This window comes from Centruroides sculpturatus, unplaced genomic scaffold (genome assembly GCF_000671375.1).
Source record: "Centruroides sculpturatus isolate CEXI.00-Female unplaced genomic scaffold, Cexi_2.0 scaffold67, whole genome shotgun sequence".
NCBI lineage: Eukaryota > Metazoa > Arthropoda > Arachnida > Scorpiones > Buthidae > Centruroides > Centruroides sculpturatus.
The window spans coordinates 851359-862932 of record NW_019384305.1 but is presented as its reverse complement, the minus strand read 5'-3'; the positions used below and the strand labels follow the sequence as shown (position 1 = coordinate 862932).

The 11574-nt window shown below is 25.1% G+C and overlaps 1 long non-coding RNA gene across 2 annotated transcripts in view; it reads left to right on the top strand.

The window, feature by feature from the left end:
• Positions 1-11574, top strand: part of LOC111618843 — a 15495-nt gene continuing 3921 nt past the window's right edge. Inside the window, exons 1-2 of one of the 2 annotated variants that reach the window (XR_002755648.1) lie at positions 1-301; positions 7813-8021. This is a non-coding gene — a long non-coding RNA (uncharacterized LOC111618843). Of the gene's footprint in view, positions 302-7783; positions 8022-11574 lie in introns of both variants that reach the window. The other variant, XR_002755646.1, reaches the window with a different exon arrangement.

Here is an 11574-nt window from a genome sequence, read left to right as displayed (position 1 = left end):
TAGTCTACTACAAACCAGTTCTTTAGCGAAACAGCAAGTGTCCAAGAAGGATGTAGGCCACTTACTCGTTTTGTTTGTAGTCACTCCGGAGATGTATATTCGTCACGATGAGTCCAACGTAATCTTAAACAGTTTATGATTCTATTAAACCCCTAAGCCTACCATCGTAGTTCTCTGTCAGTCGTTCACTGTAAACCCAGGTATGACAAACATGGCCGACAGTATGGAACGTACCATTGGGCCAGGTGTAAGGGGGTGGACGGCCAATGCCCATCACGTTACGTTTGAGAAGGTCGAAGAGGTGAGTGTTTACAAGTTCCCCGTTCGTCTTAGGGATAGCATCAATTATTCCTTTTATTTTTTAAGATTTGCTTTAAAAAGACTAAGATATTAAACTTTTCCAAACGAATTTTTAAATATGTTAATAAAATAAATAGTCTAGATTATTTTTTAACTAAATTTAACGTTTTTTTTAATTATTATAAAATCTTTTTTATGCTAAAAATCTCCTCGGAAATTAATAATAAATCTTTAAAATATTGATAAATAATATCATTTAACGCAAAATTATTGGATTTAATTGTAAGAAAGCAACGAAAGTAAGGAAATTTATAGGTTTTTATACAGTTTTTTCTTAATTAAAATAACAAAAAAACTATACAAAAATCTAAACAATTAACATTCATGCCTACAAGTCAGTGGCAGTGCCTTTTGAATTGCAGCTTCATCTCGATATCTTCACGACCACCCCAGAAACCCCTCAGGCTTTGGATCGATAAATGATGATCAGTAAACGATCCAAGTAAGACAAAATTTTGCAACTTCATCACGACGACATTCTTAATTTAATTATTATCTTTTATCACGACTCTCCCATTTAAAGTAGTAAAGAAAAAAAAAACTATACAATAATTTTAAACACTATCTATAAAGACTGATACATCAATTTAAAGATCAAATTTATAAAACTAAAATACTAAAATTTAAATTAGTTCTAATTTATTTTAAAAAATTTTTAATGAAAGATCGAAGCCATTTTATGTAATAAACTTTTAGTAAAAGAAGCCTATAAAATTTTATTTATTTCTATTTTTTTAAACGTTTTAAATAGGATATAAAATAATAAATTTTAATAAGATAAATCTTCGGTAGAAGAGTAATAAAATACTATTTTTCCCTGATTCCGAATATGGCTTTAGACTCTCTATTCTTCGGGAACAGGATAAAATTGTAAATCTTATCTGACAGTTATGTTCTCCAATTTTACCTGAAGGAATGCTTCTTTTATTTACTTATTATCTAATTTAACAGCGATTGAATACAACACCCACATTCAAAAAAAAATTTCCCCAAAACAAAAAGAACACACAACTTACATAACGTTATTTTAATCCACGAAAATCGTTCTAAACTCCAAAAATGTTAATAAGAATGCCAGAGATACGCTAGGCATTTTACTTAAAATTAAGCTAATATAGGCCTATTATTATTAAAATATGATAAAAAATTAAGTACTGATGAAATGCTTCCGGATGATAATTATAAAATAAAATCGTATTTTCGGGAGCTTTGTGATAAAATAATAATAAAAAAAAAGAAAAGGAGAGCACAAAAATGTCAAAGGTTAAGACCAAGTTCTCGAAGGTGGAGTTTTAATTCCATTTTCACTATTAACCCCTCCCTAACTATTGTTTTGACATATTTTATAGAAGGCGTTGTATTTCTATTGCAAAAGTAGCGAAAAAAATAAATAAAGATAAATTAAGGAATATGCCTGGTATGTGATGAAATCGTGGTTGTAGTTGGATAACTAGGTGAAGGCTAGATGGGCAGAGAACAATGTCTATAAAGTTATTGTGATTGTATGTAACATTGTGTAGTTTATTTAGGACACAACACCTTCTCCCCTCACTATCCAATTGTTCTTTTCAATTGTTCGAATCGATAAACACTCTTTTCTTTGTTCGAAATATGTTTTGGTAATCCGATAAGTCTCTATCAACACAATAAGATTTGTTTGAAAAATCAAAATTTTTTCAAATTTTATGAATATATTAAGTGTTTTTTTTTTTTTTGTTATACACGTTAGAAATTTAAAAGAAAAAAAGGAGCATTTTTGTAGTAATTTCTGTGTCTGAAGTTTAAAATTTCCTCAATATTCCTCTTCCTTAAATGATTATATACTCAATAATTTATTGAGGTAGCCTATAGGATGAGTTACTCTTTATATATTATAATATATTAATTATTCGTTAATTTATTAAATTACCTGTAGGAAAAGTTAGTCTATAAAACGCTCAGTTTTTTTGTAGGAAAATTAGAAAGTAATTTAAATACAAAGTTTTAAAGATATTTTAGTATCAGTTACGTCCTCAGAAAAGTAGTAATTTATTACACTTTCTAAAAATTCCTTACTATCTTAAGCGTATAATCAGTTATTCCGAGGATGTAACTAACTAAAAACGTCGTATTAAACTATTTAAAATAGCTCTAAACAATTTTTAAACTTAAAAATTTTAAATTACTATAATCCAGAAGATGTAGAAGCTAATTAAGTTACCTTAAAGAACATAAAATATTCAGATCTTGCAACCATTTTTATAGCGTATTTTTTTGAGGCATATCAACGTTAATAGACATTGTTAAAATATTATATATAAGATGACAGATTTATGATTTAGATATACATAAAATTTACCTATCCCGGAGCAATATTTATAGAATGCAATTACACTTAACTCAATGCAATTATCTTTTTAAATAAGAGAAAGAACGGAAGAATTGCATGAGTAGAAAGTATCTTCAGAGCTTTTATTCCTTTTTTTTTTTTTCTCTTCCCCTAGACTTACTTATCCCTGGGGTGATACTAACCGAAATAGTGATTTTTGTCAATGTCCTATACCACCCTGTCTCAACAACTCCACTATAATTACAGACATTAAAGGTTGAAGAACCATGGCTGATGACTCTAAGAACGTTGTAGGGATATATAATAGATGTAGATACTTGGTTTTGTGTTTAGCTCTGTGTTATAGTAGTGAAAATAGACTTAGCAGACACGGTTGACATCTGATTTAATGTTCGTTCAATTTTAAGCAATTCTCTATTACTGATACGCAATTTAACTGTATAAAATTTATAATTATATGCTCATTAATTTAAGATAGTTGTCAATAAAATACCTGAAGGACAATTCACGTTGCATCTTAAAATTCGATTTTATGTCAGGTGTAGGCCTACACTTACATTTTTAAATTTTGTTTAAAATAAAAATATTAATAAAATGGTGTTTTTATAACATTACCAAAGAAGGAACAGGAAAAATTGGGATATTTTTGGTATGATTTTTTTTTTCTTATTTGTGGTATTCTATTCTATGCAAATGAGATGAGAGTAACTTATGCAGGAGCAAAGTTGAATAAACTGTTTAAACTTTGGAATTTTAAGTTCTTTTTTTCTTGTTTTTGTTTTTTATTGCATAGAAATCGCGCAGATGAAGAATGAAACTTTTATTCTTTATTAATAATATAAAAATTTAGCCATATTTCCTCATTAGTTCCTTTAATGAAAAGGAAAGCTTTCTATATCAATTCTTCTAGTACAATTGTTTAAACAATAAAATATTAAATTTAAAATATATATATACTGTGCTTTTAATACAGAAATTAATCTAAATTTTTGTACAAAACATAAGAAAAAGTTCTGATAGATATGCAGTACAGTACACTTAAATAAATAAAATATTTCTGTATGCACTATAAAATTATACATATTTGAAGCGATTAACATACAAAACAAAATTCCATACCCACGCACAAAACCTTTAAAGAGTCATAAAGGCATTTCTCCATTTTGTATAGAAAAATTTGAATCCACCAAAAGTAGGAAAAAGGTCATAGAAACATATAAAAACACTTTATTTTATAACTTAAATTCAAGCTAATTCTATTCTAGATGTAATTTTATCTATAATTTATATCAAAAATATTCATTTTTATTGGTTAAAAATGATTAAAAGTTGATGAATTCTCTTCTAAATGTAACTTTTTATCATTTTTATTGGTTAAGAACACACAGTTTTAAACTCTATGTTTAATGAAGGTACGTAAGTATTGTGACGAAGTTAGTGACGTTTGCGTTACTTTCTTTGATCTAAGTTCGATATTAGAAGACGAAACACGTCAACAATGGATAGATAATCGACTTCCATATACGGTTCTTTTCGAAAGGTACCTGTATAAGATAACCCACCTAGCAGGATCATCAGTAAACATACAGGTGACTGACCGTATTTCTGACAAGGGAATTTTCAGGACAAGGTTAAGGTCGAGGCTACGTATGCATGACGTCATTTATACCGAAAACAGGATCTATAATAAAAATTTTTCTGATTAAAATAATAATAAAAAAATATGACAATTTTTGATACTTTGTATGTGACCTGTATCAATGTATGGGTGGTCTTCTATGACATTTACATGCGTTTCTGAGCATTAAAATTGCTTAGAAAGATTTTTTTTAAATTTTTTTCAACAAACTATCCTCCTTATTCACAGTAATATTTGTAATTTAGTGTGTCATTTTAATGTAATGATTAAAAAAAATAAGCATTTTATTTACTTCTAAAGAATTTAGAATAGTAAAAATTATAAAAATGCATTACATTTTTCTTATTTAAATATAATAATTGTTAATTGTAATTATTTTATTTTATTTTCTACTTATTTTAACTCATAATTAACAGGCGTAATTACGAGTGTTTAATTATGATTTAATTAATTTTTCTTTCTTTAAAGTGGTTGTTTTATCAAAATGATAGAAAATGTAAGTAAAATTACATCAAAAATTATCAAATTTAACATTAATTTAAGGAATAAATTAAAATTAGAGAGATTTAGAGGAAAAATTCTACTCGAAATACAACAGCTTTAATACTCTAAAGATGTATTTGGATGAATTCTACTGTACAGCACAGTACAGTACGTATTTAAAGTATAGTAGTATATAGGATAATCTATAGTAGTAGTATATACTACTAAACTTCAAATATAGTAGTACTGTACTGTACTGTACAGTACATCCATGTATTAAACCTTCATATAAACTTATTCACTTGTTTATTGCCCTATAAGCAAGCGATATAAAACTTTCTTTACTTGCTTATATTAACTTATATTTAGTATATATGCAATTTAGAATAGCATACATTTTTATATGCTACTCTAAACATTAAATATGTATGTATTAATACTCTGAACAAGTGATGTAACCTTAACTTGCACATTTATTTGCAAAATATGTAAATACTAAAATAAAAACAAAACAATGTATATCAAAAAATAAGATTTAAATAAATTATAATTAAAATTTCAGTATAAAAATCTCAAATTAACTTAAAAAAAAAACCCTCAAATCTTGCAACTTAACTTTCATCCCATTTCTAATTAAAACAGAAAGCTGAAACTTAGGACAGACATACTAAAACAATGCTGCATTTTAATGATGCCTTACAGGTGGCCCTCCCCACTCCGAAATCCAATAAACATAACCAAATATAGAATTTAATCACGATGTGTGTGCGTGTGTATGCAAATACTGTAACGATATATGTAATAGGGTGGTGTCATTCCCATCTCAATTTCGAAAAAAATTAACTAATAAAATCTTTTCTTAATTTTTAAAATATATTAAAATTGTTTACGTTACAATTCTAAATCGATAATTAACTTCGCATCATTATACAAAATGAAAATAGCATCTAAAATTTTATTATTTTATTAATTAGATTTAAATATTTTATAGTCCTAATCCATTAAGTTAATTAAATCAGTAAAAGTTTTTACAACTCGACCGTCCACAAAGAGAAAAACTCATTTTTAATGATCATCGTCGTGTCTTCTTCTTCTTCTTCTTTTTTCTCTTTTCCATACAATTTCTGGTAGTTGATGCTCGTAATTACTTTCGAATGTTTTCTCTTTGATTCTCATGGGAATCTAAAACAATTTAAGAGGAAAATATAAACTTTTTTACGGTTTTTTTCTTATGCCAATCGCGTAACACGACATTTTAACACTTGGAGATAATTTCGTAAAAGTCACTTTATTTTACATTAATTTTTGAAAATGATTATTATTATTAAGATAATATTTTAATTATATTTTAATTAATTAAATTCTTATGTACCTTTTTTAATTGTAATGATAAACGACGATACCACAGGTAGAATCCATTGCACACTTCAATAATAAAGCATATTTTTTTTTCGCGCGAGCGATTCTAGTGTGCGTGTGATATTTGTTATACGTGTATTTAGTTTAACTTCACTGAATACATGCATCACTTACTTACTATTTGTAGCTGAAATAAGATAGAAATCTGCATATTTAGTTGCTGATATTTATTCATTAAACTCTATCAAACGTTACGTATAAACTGTACTTTTATATACAGAAATTATGTAAATATATACAAAAAATTTTTAATTTTTATGAAAATTTAGAAAGTTTTTAAGCTTAAATTGATAAATAAAAAATTTTAAATTCTAAAGTTTTTTAAATTAAATTAAATTAATATACTTATTTATGACCGAAAAAAATGATAGCATAATTGCTTTCATTTTTCGTTTCTTGAAGTTGTTAAGTAGAAAATTAATTAAAAATCATTTAAAATATATAAATTTATACCTTAATTTAATATAATTTTAATATATTATTCATATAAAATTTTAGTAAATTAGAATTTTCCTACTAAAACATGAGCCAACGTAGCAACGATAAGTTACTGAAATTCATTTTATTATGCATTTCAAATTGAATTTTAATGAAAATTTTCACTTAAATTCATTATTAATCTTATCAAAATAGTTTAAAATATTTAAAAAAAGTGTATTTTGTATAATTTTTTCACTTAATCTTCTCTATTCTTTACCAAAATACGTGCCTTCAACAACTGATTAACAAACCAAACATCACTTAAATATGCGCTATGTATGGAGTAATATTAATATAATCTATCCGACATTTAATTTCAATATTTTTATATTAAAATCACGTTGTATTATTTAAATTATTGTAAAAAAAATTATAATTTTCTTGTTAACTGAATTTCATAAGCATTGTTTATGCATAAGGATATGGTTGATCGCATCGCCTTTGATCACACTTAAAAAACAAAGTAAAACATGAGAATTTGGCAACATATCCTATATAAATTTAAACATCATAAAACATTAATGAATAAATATACTTTTATACGTGTTATATTTTTGATAGTATTAAAATTATTGCAATTTTAATGATATTTTCTGAATAAATTGCGTAATGTTAAGTATATAAATCTTATACACGTGCTAGCACTTTTTATTAAAAAAAATAAATAAATTAGCATTAAAATTGCAAAATATCGATAATTTTAAACTATAACTAAGCATTAAATATAGTTTTATTTATTAAAAATGTAAACATTTTTAGTAAAAACCCAAACTTTTCAACGAAAAACCACAAAATATTTAACATTTTACAGTTGTTTATAAATATAATTTTACATCTTAAACCATGAAAATTTAATTAAATTTTATATAAATCTAAACTTTATAAAATATTTTAACAAAATAAATTCATTTCATAAATTAAAATATAATATTTTTTTTTACTTTTTTTAAAACAAATGTTAACGTTATATTTATAAGCTTAAAAAAAGGTTATATATTTTAAATATTTTAAATATCTNGCTTGAAAATTTAAGAAACTGTTATAAAATTACTTTTTTTTAATTAATTTCTTAGCGTGACTAATGACTTGAATAAACTTTTAGTCATGGTTAATGATTAAGAAGCTTGGAAAACGTGAGAGCAAGTTGCAAACCATTTTGAACAAGGAGAGAATTACTTTAGAAGTTATTTACGTATGAATCCGACATCCTCCAAGTATTTTTATGATCGGTAATAAAAGTTTTCACGAGAACCTTCAACCTCTTTCAAGAGAAAACATCTCAAAATGTTCATCAAAACATTATATCCTAGGGTAAATAAATATATATTGAACTCTCTTTATTAGTTTATTAATCTCTAATTTTAATGTCGTTTTTTTTTAATTAAATGAAATAAAAATTAATTTTTAATTATTATTACTTTTAATTTGATAACAATTCTTTAAAAGAATTAGGTCGATTTAATATTTTATTCGATTTTTATCATTAGACTTAAGGCTAAATGTTTCAGATCGTTAGCTTACTTTAACCCAAATTTTTCTTTATTGTTTAAAATAACTTTTTTTTTATTTTCTTGTAAAATATGTATTTAAAAATATAAAGTTGTATTTACTTTAAATAAGTCGATCTTTTCTATATTTTTAACTTAAAATATTCTAATTTTTATCACTTGTTAGTCGCAATATCGCGCTTCTAAACTCGTCTTTTTACATGCTTATTATACATAGAAAGTATACAAAAATCCTGTTTTAAATTTATTTATAATTAACTTAAATTATTTTTTAAAAAAACTTTAGAATATTTGAAACTATTAAAATATTATAAACTTTATTTTTTCTACATTAAGAGAGCACCTTTGACAGCATAAACTTTTATACTCACAGCTCATATAAAGTTATGGTTTTATTTATTCTTTATATAAATAATTCATTATCTATTTTTAAAACTGTAATTCTATGTTATGCATATTATAGACCTACAAAAAATTTATATGTAAATAAATAATTAATTAAAGTTATAGCCAGAAACATTAGTGTATGCTATAATGCTTAGTAGTGTTATATAGTGTATTTTATAGTGTATTGTGTTGTGTAATACATAATGTTATTTAGCAAATAGTGCGTTTTATATATTATAAAAGACACTATATATATATATATAGTGTATTTTATACATTATATAATGTGTTATATACTATGTAGTGTTTTATAGTGTGTTGTTTAGCATATAGTGTGGCAACATTATCATTTAAAATATAATTTTTGCATGTTTTTACTTTACAAAATCAAAATGAATAATGGAAAATCCTCAAAAGTTTAAAATTTATAAAATGTTTTAATATTTAATAAAAAAAATATTTATATTTATAATACATACGAGACGAATTTTATTTTAACAAATATTTCTTTTATTATTTCATAATTATTTTAACCATTTATGGTTCACCTGTATAATGCTAATATTTATTAAAATATTTCTTCAAAGTGTTGACCTCACTTCTTATTCATGAGGAAAGAAAGATAATTCGAAATTTCAAAATTGTGACTTTTCCAGAAAGATACTTTGATTGGTAATTACAGTACTTCATTAACATACGAATCACGTAACCCACAGACTTTTCTGCATAAATTCCAAAGTTATTCTGATAATAATACTCTTAAAGGTTTAAAAAAAATTAAATTTAGACATTTAACAACATCCTTACACCATACTGTATAATACTATATTAAATTGTTCTTTATTCTTGCATTATTATTTATTCTATAATCGTTATAATAAGTGTTGAAGTGTACTCCACTGTATTGTATAGAAATGCACTGAATTGTTATATTATACGGTATAAAAATGATGCATTTTACTGTATTTCTCATTAACTACTCTGTAGTAACTTATCCACAATACAGTATAACATATCACACTATTTAAATCTTGTTATAACAAGTACTGTACTTCACTGTACTTTACAGAAGTACACTTTATTATTGTATTATACTGTTTAAAAATGACGTATTTTACTGTACTTCTTATTATGTACTCTATAGTAAGTTAACCACAATACAGAATAATATACACACTATATAACTCTTGTTATAATGTGTTGAAGTATACTTCAGTGTACTGTACAGAAGAGCATTTAATTGTTCTATTATTAAGTACTCTACAGTAACTATAATACAGTATAACATTCCACACTGTACTCATACTAAATAAATCTTGTTATAATATAATATACATCAATAAATGGGCGAGAAATTTTTATTTTTCTTAATCGAAATCACGTCTAATTACTAAATATATTATTTTTTTTCATTTTATCTTTGTTTAATGCATATAAATGAGACAAAAACTTTCTCTTTATATAACATTGTTTATGACTCGAGATGACGTATTACGAATGATTTTATCGGTCACGATTCTATCATTTTATAAAGATTAAAACCATGTACCATACATTTAGCCTTAAGCCAATTTGGCAAGAATTTTTCTTTCGAGACATATCTTTGTCCTTGATGACGATCGCCTCTAAACTTTTAAACAGGCAGGAAGTGTTCCAAGTCAAACCTTGACCTTAAGATATAAACCAAAATGTACTTAGTTAAAAAGATAGAAACACTTTTAGTGGTAAAAATTTAATGATCTGGCCGTAAACACTTTTCTCACATTAAAGGATACTTCTATGTTTCGTTAGAGGAATGTTAGTCCAGCTCGACATAAATAAGCGATTAGGTGATGATGGGATGCTTTGTTTTACGGCCATTAGTCTACGCTTTTGCTTATTTTTTTTTCTTTCCTGTTTTCTTATCTCTATAACTTTCCTGGAAAGTGTTCCAGACAGACAAACAGACAGACTTTACCTTATGTAAGCCTACTACGAATTAAATTATAGTACGAGCGCTCGAAGTTTTCTTATATTTAGAGCTCTTCTAACCTCCAAATTATTCAATTTTTACGTATTTTATAAACTTTTTAGCGTATTTAAACGATTTTTATATATTAATTAATCACGTGGAAGTGTAAAATTTTGATTAAAATATAAAGTAAATGATGCGCCTTTTTTCTAAAGTTCAAAGATTGTTTATTATTGTTTTAAACTCTACTTTTAGGGGGAGGAAACTAATTATAAAATTACACGAAATGCAATAAACATGTCCTAAAAATCATTTCACGAAATTCGTATGAAATGTCTCTTGTAAGGTTTTGCCCTGGTTTATCTTCAGAAATCACACCCTATTTCCTGGTGATATTTAACAGTAAAGAGTCACGGATAAAGGATAGAAAATTTTATATAATTTTATCGTCACGAATTAGGCCATCGGACACCCTAACATTTGGTCTGCCTCGATGACGTCACATTGGCCTGTTCGAATACGTCATCAACACGACCTCAATTCAGGATATCGAAAGATTTTTCTCTTAATTTTTTATTTTTATATTTAGCAAGTCGTAAAGATAAAAATAACCTTTTAAAATATTTAATTTTAGTTAAAATATTAAAGAAAATAAATATATTTTTTTAAGGGGAAGAAAATGTAAGTTTACTTATAGAATTACGTGTGTTGTTTATAAATATATATATTTTTTAAAAGTTTATTAATATTTTAAGTTATATTTTTAACTTTAAAATACGTTATTTTAAGAAAAAAAATTGGTCAAATATATTTAATTTAATTTTAAAATTATTTATTTTCTTTTAATACTTGAAGAGGAGAACTTGTGGTTAAATTCTTTATAAAATCGCTACTCGTGAGGATTGTTATAAAGGATTTTAAATTAATGAATAAAAATTATTAATATTTTAATATATCTTTTAATAAATTAAATTAAATTATTACTATTATTTTGTATGTTTAAGGGAAATATAAATTG